The sequence below is a fragment of the Nomascus leucogenys genome, chromosome 7b (genome assembly GCF_006542625.1).
Source record: "Nomascus leucogenys isolate Asia chromosome 7b, Asia_NLE_v1, whole genome shotgun sequence".
NCBI classification, from domain to species: domain Eukaryota; kingdom Metazoa; phylum Chordata; class Mammalia; order Primates; family Hylobatidae; genus Nomascus; species Nomascus leucogenys.
Genome location: NC_044387.1, coordinates 63,702,206 through 63,728,400, shown reverse-complemented (window position 1 = coordinate 63,728,400; position 26,195 = coordinate 63,702,206). Strand labels below are relative to the sequence as shown.

The following is a 26,195-nucleotide window of genomic DNA, read 5'->3' as shown; positions in this document are numbered from 1 at the left end:
TTATACAGCAAGGTGGACACAACTTTAGAATTATTGACTGTTATATTTTAAGGTGAACTGGATCCTTTATCTAGTGGATACCTCTTTATCCCCAGCACTGCCTTTAGTCTTAAAATGGATTCTTAAAATGATGGCTACATCATTTTCTTTTACTTCTTTTAATTGGTTTACTATTTTGATTCATCCTTTGTATCCAGTATTCCTTTGTAAGTTTGACTCTTTTGAAGGCCATATTGTTAGATTTACTTGGTTACTTTTTTGAAGTTAGAAACTTTGTTTTTTAAAGAACACGTTTAGACCACTTTTATGTATTGTCTTACCATATATATATATATATATAAATAAATATATATATGTTTTATATATATGGTAAGACATACTATATATTATATATGGTAAGACATTATATATATGCTATGTATTATATACATATGGTGAGACATAATATATATAATATATATTATATATATGGTAAGGCCTAATATATATAATATATATATGGTAAGACACAATATATATTTTTTATATATATATATATATATATTTGAGACAGAGTCTTGTTCTGTCACTCAGGCTGGAGAGCAGTGGCACAATCTTGGCTAACTGCAACTTCTCCTCCCAGGTTCAAGTACTTCTTGTGCCTCAGCCTCCCAAATAGCTGGGATTATGGGTGTGTGTCACCAGACCTGGATAATTTTTGTGTTTTTAGTAGAGATGGGGTTTTGCCATGTTAGCCAGGCTGGTCTCGAACTTCTGGCCACAAGTGATCTGCATGCCTTGGCTTCCTAAGGTGCTGGGATTACAGGCCTGCACCACCATGCACAACCTGTCTTAGCTAATACATTTGAAAGTCCTTCTGCTGTTATTTTGTGCTTCCAATTTGTCTTTTGTGTTTTTACCCCTTATACTTTTTGTTTTTCCTCTTTCTGCCTTCTTTCTTGGTGGGAAAGTTTCCCATTACTATTAAAGTTCTTTAATAGAGGGAAGAATATCATTCAATTTTCTATTTTTTTTAATTCAGTTTGGATAAGTTGAGTTGTTTAGGAAATGTCCATTCCATTTGTTATTAAATTAATTGACATAAAGTTGTTCATTATATTTTATTTTCCATTTAATATCTGTAGAATCACTAGCACTATGTATTCTTTAATTATTAATTTTTACAATTTTGTTTCTTCTTTTTTCTGATTACTTTGCTGGGAGTTTACCAATTCTATTAAACTTTTCAAAGAACTAACTTGTGTTTTTAAATTTTCTCTATCATTTGTCTAATTCTTTGGCTTCTGTTCTGATTTTTGATATTACTTTTCTTTTCCTTACTTTGGGTTAAAATTGCTCTTCCTTTTTTCATTTTTTAAGTCAGAAACTTAGATTTTATTTTCTAGTATAGACAGGCATTTAAAGCTACAGATCTTCTAATCATCATGCTAGTTGTGTCCTCTATTACTCTGTTGCATTCTTAACATTAAATTTCAAACATTTTCTAAGTTTCTTTGTGATTTCTCTTTGGTCTGTGGGTTATTTAGAAGTGGGTTATTTAATTTCTAATTATTTGGGCTTTTTCTATATATCTAATTGTTATAGATTTTTAAGTTAATTTCAGTTTAGAAAGAGAACATACTCTGAAAATTCATTCTTTTAAGTTTTTAAAAATTATACGTTAAGTTCTGTGGTACATGTGCAGAACGTGCAGGTTTGTTACATAGGTATACACGTGCCATGGTGGTTTGCTACACCCTATCAACTCGTCATCTACATTAGGTATTTCTCCTAATGGTATCCCTCCCCCAGCCCCCCAACCCCTCGACAGGCTCTGGTATGTGATGTTCCCTTCCCTGTGTCCCTGTGTTCTTATTGTTCAACTCCCAGTTATGAGTGGGAACATGCAGTGTTTGGTTTTCTGTTCTTGTGTTAGTTTGCTGAGAATGATGGTTTCCAGCTTCATCCATGTACCTACAAAAGACATGAACTCATTCTTTTTTATGGCTGCATAGTATTCCATGCTGTATATGTGCCACATTTTCTTAATCCAGTCTATCACTGATGGACATTTGGGTTGATTCCAAGTCTTAGCTATTGTGAACAGTGCCACAATAAGCATACATGTGCATGTGTCTTTATAGTAGAATGATTTATAATCCTTTGGGTATATATACAGTGATGGGATTCCTGGGTCAAGTGGTATTTCTAGTTCTAGATCCTTGAGGAATCACCACACTGTCTTCCACAATGGTTGAACTAATTTACACTCCCACCAACAGTGTAAAAGCGTTCCTATTTCTTCACATCCTGTCCAGTGTCAGTTGTTTCCTGACTTTTTAATGATCACCATTCTAACTGGTGTGAGTTGGTATCTCATCGTGGTTTTGATTTGCATTTCTCTGATGACCAGTGATGATGAGCTTTTTTTCATGTTTTTTGGCCACATAAATATCTTCTTTTGAGAAGTGCCTGTTCATATCTTTCACCCACTTTTTGATGGGGTTGTTTGATTTTTTCTTGTAAATTTGTTTAAGTTCTTTGTAGATTTTGGATATTAGCCCTTTGTCAGATGGATAGATTACAAAAATTTTCTCCTATTCTGTAGGTTGCCTGTTCACTCTGATGAGAGTTTCTTTTGCTGTGCAGAAGCTCTTTAGTTTAATTAGATCCCATTTTTAAATTTTGGCTTTTGTTGCCATTGCTTTTGGTGTTTTAGTCATGAAGTCTTTGCCCATGCCTGTATCCTGAATGGTATTGCCTAGGTTTTCTTCTAGGGTTTTTATGGTTTTAGGTCTTACGTTTAACTCTTTAATCCATCTTGAGTTAATTTTTGCATAAGGTGTAAGGAAGGGATCCAGTTTCAGCTTTCTGCACATGGCTAGCCAGTTTTCCCAACACCTTTTTTTAAATAGGGAGTCCTTTCCCCGTTGCTTGTTTTTGTCAGGTTTGTCAAAGAGCAGATGGTTGTAGATGTGTGGCATTATTTCTGAGGCCTCTGTTCTGTTCCATTGGTCTATATATCTGTTTTGGTACCAGTACCATGCTGTTTTTCTTACTGTAGCCTTGTTATACAGTTTGAAATCAGGTAGCATGATGCCTCCAGATTTTTTCTTTTTCCTTAGGATTGTCTTGGCTATGCAGGGTCTTTTTCGTTCCATATGAAATTTAAAGTATTTTTTTCTCATTCTGTGAAGAAAGTCATTGGTAGCTTGATGGGAACAGTACTGAATCTGTACATTACTTTGGGCAGTATGGCCATTTTCACGATATTGATTCTTCCCCTCCATAAGCATGGAATGTTTTTCCATTTGTTTGTGTCCTCTTTTTTTTCCTTGAGCAGTGGTTTGTAGTTCCCCTTGAAGAGGTCCTTCACATCCCTTGTAAGTCATATTCCTAGGTATGTTATTCTCTTTGTAGCAATTGTGAATGGGAGTTCACTCATGATTCCACTCTTGTTTGTCTATTATTAGTGTATAGGAATGTTTGAGGTTTATTTTCTGGTTAGCATATGTCCTATCATGATGAATATCCCATGTGTTTTTAAAGAGAATGTGTGTGTAGTATTTGTTGAGTATAGTATTCTATAACTACCAATTAGGTAAAGGTGGTTAGGTAGTGTTATTCAGATTTTTTTCTTAATAAAGAAATAAAGAATAAAGACTTTTCATCTCTTCTTATATTAATTACTGACAGAGTGGTATTATAAACCTTCAACAATGATTATCAATTTGCTTATTTCTCCCTCTAGCTTTATCAGTTTTTGTGTTATGAGTTTTGAACCTCTTTTATTAGGTGAATACATATTTAAGATTGTCATATCTTTCTGATGAGTTTACTCTTTTATTATCTTGAAATACTATTTTTGTTTCTTGAAATAGATTTTGTCTTGAGATCTATCTTTCTTATATTAACATAACCACAACAGCTTTCTTATGATTCCTGCTTATACTATATGTTATTTCCATCTTTTTATTTTCAACTTATTTGTTTTTTCAAATTTAAATTGACTCTTTTGTAGGCACTCTTATTATACAGGACACTTTATGGGAATTAAAAAGTGACATCATAATTCCCATAAAGTCTCCCGTATAGAGTATTTATATCAAGGGTTACCAAATGTTTTCTGTAAAGGGCCAGATAGTAAATATGTTAGGTTTTGCAAACCATACAGCCTTTGTCAAAACTACCAAATTCTGCCATTGTAGCATAAAAGCATTTATAGAAAACATGTGAATGGTCAGGCGATTTTTTTCCACAAATATTTACGAAAAGAGTGGGCATGATTTTTCCTGCAGGACATAGTTTTTTGACCCCTTGTTTAGTTTTAGTCTAGTTACATTTCTCTCTCTGTTTACATTTCATGTAATTATCCATATGGTTGTGTTCAAGTCTATCATCGTCCTATTTGTTTTCCTTTCGTCCTTTGTTTTTGTTTTGTTTTTGCTCCTTTTCTATTTTGGGCTAATTGGATATTTTTAAATATTCTGTTTTATTTATTTTATTAGCTTCTTAGCTCTTTTAAAAGATTATATAGTGTTTAAAGTTAATGCTATCCTATTCTCAACTTTTAAGCTCTATTTAGGTTCAGTGTTATTCCACTTAACACCTAACCCTTCAGAGTTCTAGCTCCAAACCTGATGATTCCCACTTCTCAGTTTCTACTTCCCACTTCCCAAATATAATAAACATTCAACAGTAAAATTCTGTTAGTTTGTCCCTTATCCATTGTACCTTCTTTTGCACATCTTTTTTTATATACTAAAAACTCTACCTTGTGAAATAATTATTGCTTTTATAAAAAATAGCCTGTCTTTTATGAAAATAATAAGGAGGAATAACATCTTATATTTATGTCTATTTATTTTTATGACTTTTCCCATCTATGGACATGACTTTTCATATAGTATAATTTTCCCTTTTTTATTTAGCATTTTTTGTAGTTTATGTTTGTTGCAAATAATTTCTGATCTTTTGTTTATAATAAAATGCCCATTTTACCTTATTTTTGAAGGATATTTTTATTAGATATAAAATTCTCAAATAAATTTTTTCAGCACGTTAAAGATATTGGCTCATTGTTAGCTTGCCTATCTTGCTTAGATGAGCAGTTAGCAATTATTTTTTATTATTGTTCCCTGTAGTAATGTTCCTTTTCCTCTGATTGCTTTATCTTTTGTTTTCAGTGGTTTGACCATGACGTGTTTGGGGATTTCTTTAATTTGATCTTTTTTAGGATTTTTTCAAATTCTGGATCCTATAAGTTGATTTTTCCCCATCAAATTTAGCATATTTTCAGCCATGATTTTTTTAAATACTTCATATTCTATTTTTTTCTTCCTAAGACCACTATTATACTTATGGTAGTTATTGGATATTGTCCCTCATTTCTGTTCATTAAAAAATAAATTGTGCCTTTATCCTTCAGATTGCAGAACTTCAACTAATTCCTCTTTCACCTCACTGACTCTTCTACTATTTCTGGCCTGCTGTTAAACTCATCTAGTGAATTTTACATTTCATTTATTGTTCTTTCCATTATAGAGTTTCTATTTGCCTTTTAAAATAGATTTCATTTCTTTTCTGAGAGTCATCATCTGTTCTTTCATTAAGACTGTATTTTCCTTTAATTCTATGAATACATTTAATTCTATGAATACAGTTTTTTAAATATATTTAAATAGCTGATTTAAAGTCATCATCTGCTAAATGCAAGACCCATGCCATCTCTGGGTCTTTTGATGGCTTATTCTTTACTATGTGTCACATTTTTATGTCTATCTAGTAATCTAGTAATATAAGTAGTTATACATGGTAAAAACCTTTAGTAGATTATCACCTTGAACTCATGTATCCCAGGGTATACATTTTGTTACAGCAGACCTTTGGAAAACCTTACATGTGTCAAAAGCCACTCTAACTATTTCACTTAATCTCTGAACTCTATGTCTCCTGTAGATCTTGTCAAGATTTAGCTTTAAGCTTTGTTAGGGTGAATCTAAAACATATCTTACTTTAGCTCATTATCTCTGTTCACAAATCATGACTCATAAAATAGCCAATTTCTCAGCTGGCTGCCTGGGGTATTAGACTGCATTAATGAGGTATCTCCACTCTGGGTGACATGAACTCCAATATCCACTGTCACTGCTTGACCTCTAATTTCTCTAACATCTCTCATGTATTCTCAATCAGTAGCAGTAACTCTCTAAAATGCTTCATGTATTCTTGTCCTGGACATGTATAGCTCAATCCTTGGCCAAGAACTCACAGGGAATTCTGCTCAGATATCTGAAACCTCCCTTCTGAGCAGCTACTTCCTTTCTGGCTTCTTGCCTTGCATATTCCATTCACTTCAGCTTCCTTGAACTCTAATCTCTGCCTTCTAAGAGCTGCAGGCTCCTTTGCTTTGCTTTGATTCCAGCTTGCTTTGCTGAGGTTGGAAAGTTATCACTAAGGAGATAACTGCGACTATTATGGAGCTTTCCTGTTACTCATAAAGTACAGTTTTGTGCTGCATGCTGTGCAATGCTTGAAAATATTTTCCCAATATATTTTGGCCACTTTATGGTCGTTTGTACAGAATGGACTAATCCAAGACAAGTTACTTCATTATAGCCAGAAACAGAAATTCCTCATGCCTTCTTTCTTATTGGGGTTTTCTATCTTCATCTGTTCACTCTGCTGGTTTGAAGTTAATGCGCTTGAATTCTACTTTATAGAAATTAACCTTAGAGTCATTACTTTCATAATCGGATTCTAAAGTTAATTCATCTCTCTCATCTCCTTCTCAGTATTGCAAGATATTATAACTGAAATTTTATCACCTCCCTCTTTTTTGGTACAATCACTTAGCTCTACATTGTTTTGTTATTTATTGAATTAAACATGATTACTTTAAATAGTTATTGTTGATTAGTTTACTCTACCTATTCACTATTTTTTTCCAGTTCTTATATCTCATACTTATCTGAGATTCTTTTCTTTCTGCCCCAAAATCTTTCTTTAAAATTTCCTTTCCCATGGGTCATTTGGTTGTAAACTTTGTTTTGATTCATCTGAATATATATTTACTTCGTTTTTGTTCTCAAATTATAGTTTAAGAATAGAGTCTTAACTGACATTTTTTTCTCAGTACTAAGACTATATTTTTCTACAGCCTTCTGACATTCGTCATTGCTTTGAAAATCTGTTGATATATGATACATTTGTGATTTGTTTGTTGGTAATTGTTTTAGTTTGCACTTACTAGAGTCAACTCAAGATGGGGATTCTCAGTTTTGTTAGTTGGAATCAGAAAAAAAAAAAAAAAAAAAAAAAAGAGCAGGAAAATCCCAAGTTAAAGATGTGACTTAGCAGAAGATCAGCCTGGTCCCACAAGCAGCTCTGCAACCTGAGAGTTCCACAAAAATGTCCCCCATTCATGCTAGGGTACTGGTCTTTGGTATCCTTTTATAAGTCATGCTTTGGCTGTGGGCTGTCCCTAGAGGGAGTGTGAAACTTTTGAGACATTTCCAGTGATATGAGGACAATTATCAATAGGAGGGTGAGTGTGGGTCTACTGTTTTGGTGAAGGAAATCTGGGTAGGGCACCAAGAGTCAATCTGTTATTTCAGGCTGTAAGAAGATCTCTTTGTCCTTGGTATTCTACTGTTTTACTAGTTTCTTGGTGCAAATTTCTTTTTATTTATTCTGCTTGGAAAACTTTGTTTCCTGAACCTGAAAATTTAATTATGGAAAATTGAAACTTCTTTTTTTAATATTGTCTCTTCTAGATGACAAAATTTAAGAGTAATGCCTCCTTAAACTTTTTGCCCTATTCCCTTGCCTTGACCTAGGCCTGGCCCTGGTCTCTCCATTCTCTCTTCTCTCTTCTTCAGGGAATCTGATTGGTCACAAGTTAGAACTTCCTATTTTCTCTTCCGTCTTGCATGGGTTTTATCACTTTTTCTGTCTTGTTTTATGTAATGATTCAAATGTATTTTTCAGTTTATGAACTCCCTCTCTGAAGTTGTACCTAATGTTCTTCAATGCATCTATGTGATTATAATTTATTTAATTTTTAATTTCTAGAAGTTACTTTTAGTCTTTTAAAATTCTAATTGGTTTTAATAGCCTATTGTTTCTTTGTTACGTCTTTAGTTTCTGTAAATGGTTTGGATATGTGTTCTCTCCAAATGTCATGTTGAAATGTAATCCCCAGTATTGGAGATGGGGCCTGGTGTGAGGTATTGGATCATGGGGGCAGATATCTTACGAATGACTCAGCACTATCCCCTCGGAGTAAGTTCTAGCTCAGTTAGTTCACATGAGATTTGGTTGTTTAAAAGGGGCTGGCTCCTCCTCGTCTCTCTCTTACTCCCACTCTTGCCATGTGATGTGTCCATTCCCGGTTCACCCTCCACCATGTTTGTAGGCTTACTTCTGTCCTCACCAGAAGCCAAGCAGATATTGGTGCCATGCTTGTATAGCCTGCAGAACTGTAAGCTAATTAAATCTCTTTTCATATAAATTACCCAGTCTCAGGTATTCCTGTATAACAACACAAGAATGGCCTAATACATTTCCTTTTTTATACTTTCAGGGATTTTTAACACGTTGATTTTATTTTGTGTTATCTGACCGTACAAAATCTGAATTCCTTGGCAATCTAATTCTAGTGTTTGTTGCTTCTTTGGACTTTCCTTTATAAAGGCTTACTTTTGGGCAGGTTGTGTAATTTTGGATTGTGAACTTATGATTGGTTTATTTAAAATTCTGGGAATCCTGAGATGTCTAAGATGAGGTTATATTCCTTTGAAGAGGATTTAATTTGCTCTTTTAAGTTAATTTATATTCGGGAAGATTTTCAGGACTTACAAACACTAGAAAACAAAGTCCAAAAGCCATGGGGGAAGGGTTGTGGATTATGCATTTTTAGAAGAATTCCTTTTTTTGCTACTCCAAGCCAGAAATGTCACAAATATTTCCCATGTCACAAATATTTCCCTTGTCACTTACCCCTGTTAAGGGGCAATTTTTTTTTATTGTCCACCCTTTTGGACTTTTGAGTGTTGTAAACTACAACAGCTCATCTTTTCCAAGCCTAAAATCTTTTCCACTATTTCCTATAAGGCTATTAAAATCCAAGGTTCCAAGACCCTAGTGTTAGTAAACACCACCAATGTACCCATAACTTTGCACTAGGATGTTAACCATTGTTTCAACTCTGACTTCATTTTGCCCTTGTGAGATCATCCTTACTTTTTTAAAATTCAAAAGTGCTTTTTAAAGTATGTTTGTTGTGGTTTATTAAACATTTCTAAATGTTTTGAAGCAGAAGAGCATTTTAGAATTACTAGTGTCTATATTGCCAGAAGCATAAATCTACTTATTGAGCACAATGTAGTTTTTATTTTTGTTTCCTTTTTCTGTCATACTTTGATAGTGGGATATGGAGGTATTCAACTGTAATTCTATCTGCTTAGATTGTTGATTTTTTGAATTTAGATTTTTTGGGTTTTCTGTGCTTATGTGCTTGCCACATTGCAAAATTTGTTTCTGCTGAATTATTTCTGTTGTTTATGTTCTCCATCAAAATTGTTGAATCCTAGAAGAATAGAGGCAAAGACTGACAGTTAATTTTATCTAATTTTTAAAATGTTAATTCCTTTGCACACCTAAATTTGTATACTATGTTTTATACATACTTTAGTGCGTTATGCACATAAACTACATACTAGTAAAAGTTCAATCCTCTTTGGGCTAAATCAGAAATGTTATGAAAATGGGAAAAATGTTCTTCATGTCTCTTTTCAATAGTTATTGTGAAGAGTAAGAGCAATAATATATATTTAAAAGAAATACCAAGTGATTAGTTTGAGCAAAGGCTCAATAAAAGGTGCTTGTAGTGTTTCTTAAATATAATGTGTTATTTCAGTTACATTGTGAATCCTTAAAATAATGTATTATTTTTTCTTTCATTGCTTTTAATCCAATGACCTAATGAATTATTGGAGCCTCCTGCATTGATGCTAAAATTTCTGTATTATTGAAGTCTTTTCTAGGCTCTTAATGTTCCTCTTTCTGTCTGTCTTTGTGGGATGTGTGTGGTGCTTCTGTCTTTTTACATTTAGTGGTGGTGGTGTGCGTATACCAGTATATTACATTGATAATTTTTTTGATATTTCAATCGAATTTACTGAAACATAAATCTCTAAGAGATAAATATATTCATTTTACATAACTCCGATATGGTTATCACACGTGACACAATTGAAATTAACTCATTACCATCTAATGCCCATTCTATAGGCAAACAGTTCATATTTTCCTATTGGACAAATTCTAAACAATGACTTTCCTTGATACCATATGCTTAAATAAATTAATATTCTTATCCTACTTAGCTCATATATTGGAAAATCATTCAAGAACCAATGCAAAAAGATAAAGTGATAAAGAAATTTCATAATTTTTATCAAGATATGGGTACTAGAATTTCGTTAAAACAGTGAAAAGTACTTACCAACACAGAGTTTTGCCTTAATTTAAAAACTGAAATAAGATTGATTTTCTTTTGCATTAATTTACTGTTTTTGAAGTTTATTTGATAGTTTTCAAAGGGGTATTTCTCTTTCAGGATTTTATTTTGTTATTATGTTTGGTTTTGGACATTGTTGGTGGTGATTGTTTTGGCCAGAAGCAAGAATCCTGTATTACTACTAAGTCAACTTTCTGGAACTTCTTCAGGACAGCTTACACAAAAAACAAGAAACCCCTAGGGCAACTTGCAAGTGAATACTTGATAGCTAAGAAAACCTGAGAAGAATTTGCAGAAGACTCAAGATGAACATTGTGAATACAGCAGATAGTATAAAATCACACAGGATTTTGAGAAAATAGTAGCTCCTCTACTACTGATCTTTTAACTTAGGAACTCTTATAGACATTTACAAGGCTACACACTGGAGCTAAGTATGTCAGTTCTGTATATTATTTCCAACTGATGGCATTTGTAGACACATACAGGGAATACAGAACCTTTCAAACAACTAGTTTTGCAGACAGCCCTTGGAATCTAATATGTTTATAAGAAGAGAAGCTTCTGTTTGTTTTGTTTTTACTATACTTTAAGTTTCAGGATACAGTGCACAACGTGTAGGTTTGTTACATATGTATACATGTGCCATGTTGGTGTGCTGCACCCATTAACTCATCATTTAACATTAGGTATATCTCCTAATGCTATCCCTCTGCCCTTCCCCCGCACCACAACAGGCCCCAGTGTGTGATGTTCCCCTTCCTGTGTCCATGTGTTCTCACTGTTCAATTCCCACCTATGAGTGAGAACATGCGGTGTTTGGTTTTTTGTCCTTGAGATAGTTTGCTGAGAATGATGGTTTCCAGCTTCATCCATATCCCTACAAAGGACATGAACTCATCATTTTTTATGGCTGCATAGTATTCCATGGTGTGTATGTGCCACATTTTCTTAATCCAGTCTATCATTGTTGGACATTTGGGTTGGTTCCAAGTCTTTGCTATTGTGAATAGTGCCGCAATAAACATACGTGTGCATGTGTCTTTACAGCAGCATGATTTATAATCCTCTGGGTATATACCCAGTAATGGGATGGCTGGGTCAAATGGTATTTCTAGTTCTAGATCCCTGAGGAATCGCCACACTGACTTCCACAATGATTGAACTAGTTTACAGTCCCACCAACAGTGTAAAAGTGTTCCTATTTCTCCACATATTCTCCAGCACCTGTTGTTTCCTGACTTTTTAATGATGGCCATTCTAACTGGTGTGAGATGGTATCTCATTGTGGTTTCAATTTGCATTTCTCTGATGGCCAGTGATGATGAGCATTTCTTCATGTGTTTTTTGGCTGCATAAATGTCTTTTTTTGAGAAGTGTCTGTTCATGTCCTTTGCCCACTTTTTGATGGGTTTTTTTTTTTTTTTTTTTTAAATTTGTTTGAGTTCATTGTAGATTCTGGATATTAGCCCTTTTTCAGATGAGTAGATTGCAAAAATTTTCTCCCATTCTGTAGGTTGCCTGTTCACTCTGATGGTAGTTTCTTTTGCTGTGCAGAAGCTCTTTAGTTTAATTAGATCCCATTTGTCAATTTTGGCTTTTGTTGCCATTGCTTTTAGTGTTTTAGACATGAAGTCCTTGACCATGCCTATGTCTTGAATGGTATTGCCTAGGTTTTCTTCCAAGGTTTTTATGGTTTAAAGTCTAACATTTAAGTCTTTAATCCATCTTGAATTAATTTTTGTATAAGATGTAAGGAAGGGATCCAGTTTCAGCTTTCTGCATATGGCTAGCCAGTTTTCCCAGCACCATTTATTAAATAGGGAATCCTTTCCCCATTTCTTGTTTTTCTCAGGTTTGTCAAAGATCAGATAGTTGTAGATATGTGGCATTATTTTTGAGAACTCTGTTCTGTTCCATTGATCTATATCTCTGTTTTGGTACCAGTACCATGCTGTTTTGGTTACTGTAGCCTTGTAGTATAGTTTGAAGTTAGGTAGCATGATGCCTCCAGCTTTGTTCTTTTGGCTTAGGATTGACTTGGCAATGCAGGCTCTTTTTTGGTTCCATATGAACTTTAAAGTAGTTTTTTCCAATTCTGTGAAGAAAGTCATTGGTAGCTTGATGGGGATGGCACTGAATCTATAAATTACCTTGGGCAGTATGGCCATTTTCATGATATTGATTCTTCCTACCCATGAGCATGGAATGTTCTTCCATTTGTTTGTATCCTCTTTTATTTCGAACTATCTATGACAAACCCACAGCCAATATCATACTGAATGGGCAAAAACTGGAAGCATTCCCTTTGAAAACTGGCACAAGACAGGGATGCCCTGTCTCACCACTCCTATTCAATATAGTGTTGGAAGTTCTGGCCAGGGCAATCAGGCAGGAGAAGGAAATTAAGGGTATTCAATTAGGAAAAGAGGAAGTCAAATTGTCCCTGTTTGCAGATGACGTGATTGTATATCTAGAAAACCGCATTGTCTCAGCCCCAAATCTCCTTAAGCTGATAGGCAACTTCAGCAAAGTCTCAGGATATAAAATCAGTGTGCAAAAATCACAAGCATTCTTATACACCAATAACAGACAGAGAGCCAAATCATGAGTGAACTCCCATTCACAATTGCTTCAAAGTGAATAAAATACCTAGGAATCCAACTTACAAGGGATGTGAAGGACCTCTTCAAGGAGAACTACAAACCACTGCTCAACAAAATAAAATAGGAGAAGCTTCTGTTTTAGGGTCTCAATTATTAACTCAGGAAAATTAAATAATATTCCAGGCAGGAAAGCTGATAAGGGAGTGAAGCATTCCATATTATTAATTATAACAGACTAGGACACTTAGTGGTAAAAAAAAAATTACAAGAAGAAGTTTCATAGAAATTAGGGAAATAAATTAGTTGAAGGAAGAATTAAGAAAGCCCTAGTTTAGAGCACTATATCATCTAAAGCAAGTTTCTGAAACTTTAATATTCCTTCTGATCATCTGGCGCTCTTGTTGAAATGAAGAATCTGACTCAGCTGGTCTGTGGTGTAGCCTGGAATTCTGTATTTCTAATGAACTCTAGGTGATGGTGATGCTGCAGTTTATCGATCACCATATGAGTATAAGAAGTCTAGACTCTCGGAATTTGACTTTGGCAATGGTGTGACATAGAAGGTAAGAAAATATGTAATAAAATACCTAAAATGCAATTCAGAGAATAGTGGTGGTGTGTGTGTGTGTGTGAGTGTGTGTGCGTGTGTTGCAACGTATAGAATGATATACATAAATTTCTTTAAACTCCTAGGCGATAACTAAATTAAAGATATAATATGTTTAAAATTCTAATGAATGCATGAACATATACAAAATAGCAAAGACATACAAAGAATAGAATTTGTGGGGGACATACATTTAAAGTAAAATGAGAAATTTCACAGTAAGAAGAATACATTCCAATAATAAGACATAAGGACAGAATTTGTGTTAGAGTAACAGGTGCACATGTGGAAAGAACTGAGGCACATTAGCTCAGCTGAGAAGTCAAAGGATTGGGGTTTGTGGCAGCTCCCTCCCTTCAAATCTTACCTTTGCTCGATGGCTGTGGCTTGGGCAACATGGTAACCAAACTGTGCTTCAGCTTACTCATCTATAAAATGTGGATAATAGTGTAATCAGCCAAGAAGGTTGTTATGAGTATTTAATATGCAAGACAGCAACTTAGAGCAATGCCTGGCTTCTGTTTGGCAATACCGAAGGATTAGTTTTATTATTACAATAATGATAATAATGTTATTTCTAAAAATTTAAGACTAAGAGATTTAAAGGATAGTTCTCCGAAGATAGAAGCTGGCCAGTCATGGTGACTCACACCTGTAATCCCAGCATTTTGGGAGGCTGAGGTGGGCAGATCACTTGAGGTCAGGAGTTCAAGAACAGCCTGGCCAACATGGTGAAATCCCATCTCTACTAAAAATTACAAAAATTAGCCAGGCATGGTGACATGAGCCTGTAATCCCAGCTACTCGGGAGGCTGAGGAAGGAGAATTGCTTGAACTCGGGAGATGGAGGTTGCAGTGAGCCGAGATCACATCACTGCACTACAGCCTGGGTGACAGAGCAAAACTCAGTCTCAAAAAATAAATAAATAAACAAATAAATAAATAGAAGCTTTCTTGAGTCCATGTTGCTGCTAAATTCTCTATGGGAGAAAAATGGGGTTATTTATTTAAATAAACAATAAGGAGTGAAAAATTATGATTAAGAAAATGAAATTATCATTGACAGAGTCTATCATTTAGAGAAGGATGTTGTCATCAACTAAGTAAAAATCTGATTGTTAACATTTAAAAAGTAATGCTAGACTTGAATTATTCTTAGGATTCAGCTTCTCCATATGCTTTAAACGTGGGACTTAGCTTTGTTATCTTTGTTATTTTATTGCTTCCTTTCTTCTGGCATGGATTAAGCATATATTTTTAAATTCCTGGGCCTTGATCATTACCTTTGTGGTTGTTCATTATTGATGATTGATTTAGGTATAATTATAATTCAGTAAAGTTTTTTCTATCTTACTGCTTGTAGACAGAGACAAAGAGGTGTTTATTGTATTTCTTTTTCTATTTATATTTTCTTTCCAAAGTTTAAATGCAGACTTCTAAAAACCTACAATTACAAACATTTGCTTTACTTGTGTTTTTCTTTTCTGAAAAAAAAATGCTCCATAAACTTAATAGGCAAGAGAAAATTAGATAGGAATCCAATTGGTAGAATATTTAGTGTTTACAAAAGGAAATAATTTCAGAGGTCAGGCATAGCACTGAAAGTCTGACGCTGGGTGTTTCCTGGCTAAAGTTGCCCAAATTTTAAGAATTTCTCAAATATGTATACTGTTAAGTATACAAATATGCTTTAAAATTGAATGGACATATATTCTATGCTAAATTAAACATACATAAAAATGATTAAATAAACTGAGGAGAAATCTAAATCAAAAATATTAAAAACAAAATGTATTCTAGGGAAAGACTACTGTTGTCTTCAGGCGCAGCCCTGAAAGGTCGGTTCTCCAATGATCACACCTGTAGTGCTAATGAAGAACACCTGCAGATTGAAATCTGCCCTTTTATTTCTTCTTGATTACCTTTAAAATCAGGAATTATTTAAAAAATTGGCCAAGCATGGTGGCTAATGCCTGTAATCTCAGCACTTTGGGCGGCTGAGGCAGGCAGATCATCTGAGGTCAGGAGTTTGAGGCCTGTCTGACCAACATGGTGTAACTCCATCTCTACTAAAAATACAAAATTAGCTGGGCGTGCTGGCGCATGCCTGTAATCCCAGCTACTTGGGAGGCTAAGGCAGGAGAATCGCTTGAACCTGGGAGGTGGAGGTTGCAGTGAGCCGAGATCGCCCTATTGCACTCCAGCCTGGGCAACAAGGGTGAAACTCCATCTCAAAACAAACAAACAAAATCTAATAGTGCCCATTTTTTAAGGGCCATAGACAGATGAATTTGGATCTTAATGTTACTTGAAAAGTGTATTGAAGGAAAACATGCATATGGAAAAGTGAGCAAATCTTAAGTGTACAACTCAATACATTTTTTGCAAAAGGAATATACTTGAAGATCCAACACCTAGATCAAGAAACAGAATATTTTCTGCACCCCAGAGGCTCTCCTCATGTCCTCTTTCAGGTACCGTATCCTCCTCAGAGCGTTTCCTCCCACTTTTATATAATTGTGTATTAGTTTTGCAGGGCTGGCATAATAAAATACCATAGATTGGGTGGCTTAAGAAACAGAAATTTATTTAATCACAGCTCTGGAGGCTAAAAGTCCAAGATTAAGGTGCCAGCAGGGTTGATTTCTCTCGAGGCCTCTCCCCTTGACTTGCAGACAGTATCTTCCTGTGCCCTCGCAGCCTGTGCTCATGCATCCCTGGTGTCTTTCTCTCATCTTACAAGGACACCAGCTGTATTAGATTAGAGCACAACTCTAAAGACCTAATTTAACCTTAATTTTCTCCTTAGAGTCCTTATTGCCAAAGACAGTCTGAGTGTTAGAGCTTTGCCATATGAATTATGAGGGGATGCAATTGAGCCCATAACAGAATGTTTTCCTATCGTACATACTTTTTCCATGTGACTTCTTTCTTTAACATGGTTTGTGATATTCATATTGTTCATGTAATCAGGGTTTCTTCAGTCTCATTAATGCATAGCATTTCATTGTATGAATATATCTTAATTTATTAATCAGCTTTACTGTTTATGGAAATTTGGGTTATTTCTAGTTTATTCTTATTGTGAATAGTGTTACTGAGAATATTCTTGTACATAATATTCAGCAACTTTTATAGTGGAATTGCACAGCCATAAGGTGAGATACTACCAAAGGAGAGACACTACCAAACTCTTTTCCAAAATAATTACACGAATTTCTACCCCTACCAGCAGGATATGACAGTACCATTCTTCCACATCCTTGCTAACTCTTGCTATTATCATTTTTTTAAAAATTCAGCCTCATTCGTCTACTTATAGTGATATCTCATTGTAATTTTAGCTTGCATTCCAAAAGACTAATAAAGATGAGGGATTTTTAGGATGTTTATTGAAAATTTGAAAGCCTTCTTTTGTGAAGTTTATATTTATGACTTTTGCCCAATTTTCTATTCAGTTTTCTCATTTTCTTATTGATTTATGAAAGTTTATTGTATATATTCTGAGTATTGCAGGTTTCTTTTTATACTCCATGGCTTGTCATTTCATCTTCTACTTGCCATCTTTTGATAAACAGAAGTTTTTAATTTAAATGCAGTCAAACTTTAATGTTTTCCCTTGACGGTTACCACTTATACTCTGTTTAAGAAATCGTGGTCTGCCCCAAAAGGAAAGATATTTTCTTCTAAAAGCTTTATTGTTTTGTTTTGAACATGTAAGTGCACAACCTTCTGGAACTGATTTTTTTATATGTAGGAGTCAGGATCCACTTTTTCCCCACATGTGGATATTTAATTCATTCAGCACCATTTAGTAAAGAAATTGCCCCTTCTCTACTGTTCTACGTTGTCAAACTTGCCATAATTTGTGTAATTTGTTGTTATAACTTGTGTGAGTTTGTTTCTGGACTTCCTCTTTTGTTTCATATATGATTTGTCTGTCTTTGTACCAGTTACTGTCTTAATTATAAAAGCATTATAATAAGTTTTGGTATCTGGCAATTTAAAAATTCTAGTTTTGTCTTCCTTGGCTAATCTTGGCCCTTTGTATTTCTGTACAAATTTTAGCTCGTTAATTTTTATATTAAAAAAGAGACTACTGGGATTTTGGTTGTGATTACCATGAATATCCAGATTAATTGAAAATTGACATCCTTATAATATTGAGTCTTCCAATGTATGAGCATGATGCATCTCTCTCCATTTATTTTTGTCTGCTTTATTTCCTTTAAATACTATTTTGTAGATTTTTGGTGTAGATATGATGAACATCTTTTGTTAGATTTTATTCTGAGTATTTGAGATATTTCTCTTTTAAATGTTATAATTCTTTTTATTTGTTCATTATGGTAGCATAATTTGTTCTTGTAAAATAACTCTGAATTCAGTAACATTGCTAAATTTACTAATTAAATCTAATAATTTTCTGCGGACTCTTTAAAAATGTTATTTTCATTTTTAATGTATTTCATCATTTATTAAAAGAAATGAATTAAAATTATTTTCATTGATATTTCTAGTGAAAATAAAATTGGAATTTTTATTTTAAAATATTAATTGAATAATAATATTAACGTATAGTGGAAAGAAAAGCTGGGCTATAGATGGGAGTGTGGGATAGTTCATCAGCATGTGAGTAGATGCTAGAAAAACTGGAACCATTGCCTCTTCTCTGTCTTCATAAGCATAATACTCTTCAGTAAATGAGTCTGCCATTCTGGTCTTTATTTTTATATCTATAAAATAATGATACTGTACTACATAAGTTTAAGTTCTTTTTTATCTGGGATGGATGACTGAGATAACTTTTTGCTAAATGATTGTGCTTTAGACTTTTTTCCTTTTCTGCTTTTTCTTTTATAGTCTTGTGATGATGGGGCTAATGGGCCTCATGTGATCTCAATTCTGGGAAAGGGTACTAGGTGGGACAAAGTCCACCTGCAATTCCCTATCTTCTATTCATGGTATTTGAGAACTTCTATTGCTCCTGGATACCAGGTGTTGGCTATTGAGATGATGCAATTTTGTCTCAGGTTTATCTCTTTAGAGACTGTCCTCCACTAATGCACCCTAAGTGTTCCTATATCATGTTAAATGTTGGATGATGTTTTTTTTTCCCTAAAAATCTCAAGTTCTTTTGAGTCTATGTCCTGAAAAGCCATCTGCTAGTCCTAATGCTTCTATTACCTTTATTCCACTTTCTTGTGGGGGGTTTCACTTAGAAAGAAGGGAAATGAGGACTTCATGTTTGACCTCCTCCTCTGTTTCTTTTCCTCTTGCCTATGCTCTTGAGCCTGAGGTAGTTCTTTGTATTCTTTTCTCCTCTTTTAGCATGGCAAAAGTCCTTGATCTAGTTTTCTAAGTCTGAATTATAATATTGTAATGGAAACAGGAAAAGACTTATATTCAAGATCGTTGTCTTGCTATATGGATCCAGAATTATTGGCAGACGTCAAAATGTAGACTGCCTTTTTTTTATTTTATTTATCTTGTAGCAATCTTGATCTTTTTAGAGGCAAATGCTATGCCTGGCAGAAAGGTGAGGTCAGACACAGAGAAATGCAAAAGGATTGCATTTAGATATATTTCCAAACAACATCCTTGTTATATAATGTCATATCATATTTCTCATGTTATTTTGTTTTCTGCTTGTTTTCCATCTGACGTGTCCAAATAGTGTTTAAATGTAATGTGGCCATGGACACAGGGAGGGGAACAATACACACTTGGGCCTTTCAGGGGAGTGGGGAGGGGGAAGGGATACCATCAGGATAAATAGCTAATGCATGTGGGGCTTAATACCTAGGGGATGGGTCGATAGGTGCAGCAAACCAGCATGGCACACGTTTACCTAAGTAACAAACCTGCATGTCCTGCATCTGTATCCTGGAACTTAAAGTAAAATTAAATTTAAAAAAAACTTGGTGTGGCAACAACTGCTATGCCACTGCTATGCAATTTCTGTCATAGGACATGGAAGGATATTATGCCGCATAAGTCAACTCTGTCTACCTACATTAATAGATATTTAATAGATAGCAATTGTGTCTGCACTTAACAGGTAACTTCTCCACATATGCTGATCATTGAGTTTAGCACAAAAGGAAAAATGTGAGAGGCAAAAGTTAAAACTGTCCTTGAAGAACTTAAAACACATCTGTGGAGACACGACAGCACAAGACAACTCAAGAAGGCAATATAAGTTATAGGCATTGACTATAATTGCTGCACAAGGTAGAAGAATGATAAAATCAACAGAGTCCAAAGTACCTGGAGATCACTTTCTGGAGAAGTTGTCATTAAAGCTTTGACAGGGCAGTAAATTTGGAAGGTGCTGAGAAGTAAGAATTGAACCACAAGCAGAAGGAACAGACCTGAAGAATGGAACTGGGATAGAACAACGTGGCAGCTGTTAGACACTCTGCTTGACTGAATAACAGAGATTATATTGAAGAACAATGTAAAATTCATGGAATGTATAGGACACCTTTAAAAAAATAGTATATCCAGAAGACGTATTGTATAATTTTTAGCTGTTTCCCCCATGAGTTTCTTAAAACACAAATTGTGAAAAACTAATATCATATGATGTAAAATTGGAAAACGTTGACCCCTTAAAGCAATAGCTATCAGATACTAATGTGATTTATAAACCAGATCACCTTGTAGAAATTCCCTAGTGGGAGTGTAAGAACTGCGTAGATACCTCCTACATTTCCAATCCAAAAGGGCTGGGAGATCTGGAGATAAAAGGAAGATTTTATGGAGTGAACTGAAGGTGTACTTGAAATATACACAAGAAGAGATGGTGTAGGGTGTTTTCCTCCTCAGAACTAGAAAGAGCTCTTCAAGGAGACTCTCTAGTTTAAAAGGTATCTCTTGAAGTTTTGAGGTTTTAGTGGAGACAGTGGACTGGTTTCTGATTAATTCAAAGACCAAAGATGAGGTGGTGAGCAGCTTATGGTACAGCAAAATAAAGATTCTGAATGGGGATTCATCTATTTTTCAGGGGTTGTTAGATTCCTCTGGAAGAGAGGTGGGCCACGAATATGAAACAGCTGTCACGAGGTTGTCCTAGGTATTTCCTTAAGGCTTCCCAGCAACTGAACTGGTCTCAGCTGACTAGTGACTGTGGATGGAGTAAGTAACAAAGTGAGACAGTATGATCTGCATCAAGCATAGTACAGGTGAAAGGTCTCCAGTGATTGGAGGTGAGGATTACTGAAGAACCAGGAAAAGCTCAAACGGGGAGAGAATCAACTTTGTGCCTGCCCCAAAGAGGAAGCCTTCTTGCTTAGTGAGCAGAAAGTAAGCACTTTCCTGCTTCATTTACCTCTTGTTTCCTCACCTATCCTTTTTCACTCCACCACTATATTCCAGAGGCATCAGGATCCAAGGTTCACTAGCTGGAAAAGAAGGACATGGGGGAAAAATAGAGACCAACAAATTCCTTTCCATTGGCTATTGGCTCCCATTTGCAGCAGATTCTAGCTACAGGAAACTGTTAAAACCGTAAGTCAGTTTGTCACGTGCAGCTGGGTGTTCTGGTTTCTAAATTGAGAATGTGTTTGATGAGCTAGCAGGGGTCCCCAACCCCCAAGCTGTGGACAGGTAACTGTCTGTGGCCTGTTAGGAACTGGGCCACACAGTGGGAGATGAGTGGTGGACAAGCAAGCATTACTGCTTGAGCTCCCCCTCTTGTCACATCAGCTGCGGCATTAGATTCTCATAGGAGCATGAACCCTCTTGTGAGCTGCACATGCAAGGGATCTAGGTTACGTGCTCCTTATGAGAATCTAATACCTGATGATCTGAGGTAGAATGGTTTCATTTGGAAACCATTCCACCTGCCCCATCTTTAGAAAAAATTGTCCTGGTGCCAAAAAGTTTGAGGACTACCAATTAAAGTAACCATAAGATTTTTTTTAATAAGTTCTAAGTAATCAGAGTCTAGATAGAAGCCTGATTCCGGTTGGCCGAAGACATGTGTTATTAGTTTCTTTGGCTGCTGTAACACATTACCACTAATTGAGTAGCTTAGAACAAGAGAAATTTAGTGTCACATTTCTGGAGGCTAGAAATCTAAAATCAACGTGTCGGCAGGGCCCTGCTCTCTCCAGAGGCTCTAGAGGAGAATCTGTTTGATGTCTTTCTTTTAGTTTCTGATGTTGCTGACAGTCCTTGGCATTCCTTAGCTTGTAGATTTATCACTCCAATCTCTGCCTGTCTTGTCATATGGCACTCTGTGTGTGTCTTTGTGTTCACATGGCTTTCTCATCTCCATGTACGTCCATCCCTGTGTCTCATCTCTTCTTATAAGGTTGCCAGTCATACTAGATTAAGGGACCACCTTATTCTAGCATAACCTCATCTTAATTTACACCTTAATTGCATAAAGATTCTTTCCGAATAAGATCATATTCAGGGTAGGACTTCAACATATCTTTCGGGAGTACGTAATTTAACCCACAACAGATGTTATGCAGATTTTTATCTATTTGATGCCTGCACCTGGAGTTAGGGGTTGTTGTTGATATGAATCAAAGTCTTTTCCTAATTTCTCTATTTAGAAGACATATATGCTGTACTCTTTCAAAATATACAGTGTGAGGTTCTGAGTCTGAAACAGTGTTTCTTAGTCAAGCCCAATCAGGGCTCAGCTATTAGAAATGCCACTTTATATTTTGTCCATTTTCCTCCCAGTGCTGTTACTAATGTTTCTCTTCTTTGACATCCTCTGACCATTTTAACAAGAAATTGAGAAGACTCCCAATGGGCACTGTGAGTGGACCTTACGTTAATGTGGACTTCCTCTTTTTTTTATGCTTCCAGTTTTTGTATACATTACCCCATCTTCCTGGAAAGACATACCTGCTTATCTGTCTGTTAGGCTTAGTACTTTAGAGTTCTCTTTTGTGAAATTTTCTTAGACCAAACAGTGCTGACTGTCAGCCATGTGCACCAGTTCAGCTATTCTGACTGATTTTTTGGGGGGTGGGGGACAGGGACTCATTCTGTTGCCCAGGCTGGAGTGCAGTGCTGCAATCTCAGCTCGCTGTAGCCTCTGCCCCCTGGTCTCAAGTGATCCTCCCATCTCAGCCTTTCGTATAGCTAGGACTACAGGTATATGCCACCATGCCTGGCTAATTTTGTTTGTAGAGACAGGGCCTTGCCATGTTGCCCAGGCTGGTCTTGAACTCCTGGGCTCAAGCCATCCTCCCACCTTGGCCTTCCAAAGTGCTGGGATTACAGGGGTGAGCCACCGCACCTGGCCCTGACTTAGTTTTTAAGATTATGTTTTAAATCCTTTTCTGACTCCAGAATATCCTTTTAATACTTTCTGTTCCTTCAAAACTCTATGTATTGTCTAATGATGATATTTTCACCAATTACTTGAAATAATTGTCCACAGATGTGTTTCCTCCACTAAACTGTGCTTTTCTTGAGTCTCTTTTTGTTTGCTGTGGTTTCTTCAGTCTGTCACAGACGTTGGCTTGCAGTAGGGGCTCACCAGGTGTTTTCTGAATTGGATCGAGTGTTCATAAGAGTAGATAAGGGCCAGTTGCTTTAAATGAGTCTTGAAGTATATCACAATTTCTTGAAGGCCTTCTTCAAGCTAAAGTTCTCGGCAAAATCAAGGGGAACCACTGCAGTCGAGCAGTTGACAGCTTACTAATCTTCTTGAAATACTGCTATTCAATCTTTTTCACCCATCTGCCTGAAAGACCCAGAAGGACTCTTTCTTCCTTCATCATCACAGAGTCTAATTAATAAATAGGCAAAATAGGTAATGTCCAGTATGATATGATTTAATCATTTTATTGTGTGGCTCACTAGGGCAGTGATTCTCAATGGAATAGTAAGCCTTTTTTGTTGTTGTTCTTTAAAGAACAGTGATAATAATAGGAATAATAATGATGATATTATATTAGCTAATGCTTTCTCATGCTTAGTTTGGTACTATGCTATGTTCTTTATATGTGTTTATCTCAATTATCACCTCCATGGGGGATAGGAAAAAATATCACTCCTGTATTACAGATGAAAAATGAAGAATTACAGAATTTATTTGTCCAAAATACACAATTGGTAAGATGTAGTGATCGCAGTGATATCACTATTCTTATGACTGCTTTAGTCGATTAATCAATGTTGTTTTAAACTGTTAGCATCTTCTATTCAGCCAAATAACTTTCTTAAGGGGTGAATTTAAAATTCTTACTTATCTATGTGACAGTTTTCTGGAAAGCTATTGCTCAGGCTTGAATTTTGTCTCCTCCAATCTGAACATTTAGATAATGATACAATAAAATCTTTTATGGGATACTCCTCAAGATTGTTATATGTTAGGGGAGGGAATAAGATATATTTTCATAAGTTTTGACTTCGATAAAGTACTTTCCTCCTCGTTGCAGCATAAAAAAGCTCTGAAATTACATCTCATAAGGAAGGTAATCTGCAATTATTTACAGTTATCCCACAATATCTCATTTTATTACTTTGTGGAAAGACCCAAAGTTTCATGAATATTTTAAAACCCATGCTCACTAGCAGTGGAAGGAAAGTCAGTTTAGATAATTTTAAGTTCCATTTCAGTCCATTGTATTCCAAGTAAATATTCTGTCCTGACATGGCTTACATCTTGTCTTTTGAAATGATCGAAGCTAATGCCTTTTCTTGCTCGAGTGCCAGTCTTGTTCACATGTGAGAGAAGAAAGAGAAGCAAAGAAAACAGGGCTGAGAATCTGCTGCAGTCACCCATGTTCTCAGCTGTAAGGGAGAAAGGACATTTGGGGAAGTGATTTGGCATTTAAAGCAAGTGTTTCCTGAGGCAGCTGCTGGATGGAGCTGAATATTTTGTTAAATGATTTTCTTCTCTGACCTTTATTACTAATGAATCTTCTTTAAGAAGCATTTAAAGAGGAAAAAAGAAAGGTTGTTTTTATTAATCTTCTTTCTCTTTTCCCGTAGAACACAAAGAAATGGTGTTACCTGACAAGAGGTCTTCTGTCTTTTATGAAAAATTAGACAAAGGTAATGCTTATTTTGAATTGATATTTTTTTCAGTCTGTATAACTCTACGTGAAACTAGTTGGCTTTCCTTGATTATTGGTTTTAGATATTGAATTACCCATCAAAAAAGTAAATTATTATCTGAGAAGCCAAGGGAAGGCCTTACGATGATCATCAGATTGATACAGTGAACAGTACATTTTCGGATATATAATAGCTTTTCAAAACATTGTGGTAATGGTTAATTTTCTGATACCATTTTGAAGTTTATGTTAATATATAAATAGGATCTTGAGTATAAGATTGCAGTCTCTTTGGAAATAACTCCAAGTGGTTTATCATATTTACAAATGATAGGTAATAACAGCATTAGACCCTTGTTAGGGTAAATGATAGATTCTTTGTGCCTTTATTTGGCATTAGTCAGATGACTTTATGTCATACATATTTCTTGAATATACAAAAAAATTTCAATATGAATTTCTAGAAAATGTCATCAAGCTTTATGAAGACCCCCTCATACAAAATACATATTTTATTTGGAAAGATTGAATTATATCATGCAGTTGTTGAATAGCATGCCTGATTATGCTTAACAGATTGCATATTTAGTTGCTAAATTTTCAAATCGCTATGTGAATTATTTACATATGTTGTTCTAAGAATATGAAAACTCATGCAAATATTCTAATGACATACGCATGTACACAAAGTGTGAGTGTAGCTGCAGATAAACAATATGTGTATGTTTTATGAATAAAGCTACTATCTCAAAAGAGATTTTTGCAGAAAAGTTTCAGACAGTTTAGAATTTTGAAGGGAACTGAGACATCCATTGAGTCCTGTCTACTTATATAGCTATGAAGATGTGATGACACTGTATGTTCATAGACATATATATTAATGAAATGTATTATATATTTTTATATTAACTAGAATTGACTGTGTTTTATTTCTGACAAATTGCTGAATTTCTAAAAATGAGTACTGAAATAAAGGTAGCATGTAAATTTAATGGACATGAGTAGAAAACTTGTTTCTGAACTTTGATTTGCAGTTGAGCAAAAACAAATTGTTAAATTTGAATTACAAATGTGATATATTTCTACATATTTCTGGCTTGTAGTTAATTCTTCAAAACAGGTGTAAACCCCTTGAGAAAATAGCTTCTTTTCCTAAGGGTAGTCACCCTATCCAAGTTTTATCTATACTGAAATGTTAATTCAAATTAAAATATTCTTAAATGGTTAATGAAGTTAATTGAGGGTTGTCTTTTACATAGACCTATTAGCTTTGACTCTCCAAATAGGGACATTATAAAGAGAACAAATTGCTAGCCAATATGCGGAAGAGGTTGAAGCTGAGCTGTGTGATATAGGCATAGGGTGATAAATGCTAGAAAAGTGCTGAGTTGCTGAAGGCAACTCAATGGAAGATGGCACAGTAAAGAGAGATAGAGAAATATCCT

The 26,195-nt window shown here is 35.2% G+C and overlaps 1 protein-coding gene across 5 annotated transcripts in view; it reads left to right on the top strand.

Moving 5' to 3' along the window:
- INPP4B (inositol polyphosphate-4-phosphatase type II B) overlaps window positions 1-26,195 on the top strand; it is an 837,221-nt gene that overhangs the window by 100,256 nt on the left and 710,770 nt on the right. For 4 of the 5 annotated variants that reach the window (XM_003257752.4, XM_030816186.1, XM_030816183.1 and 1 more), the window contains exon 2: window positions 24,686-24,748. The gene's annotated coding sequence lies outside the window, so the exon portion shown is untranslated. Of the gene's footprint in view, window positions 1-21,140; window positions 21,227-24,685; window positions 24,749-26,195 lie in introns of those variants that run through there. The other variant, XM_030816184.1, reaches the window with a different exon arrangement.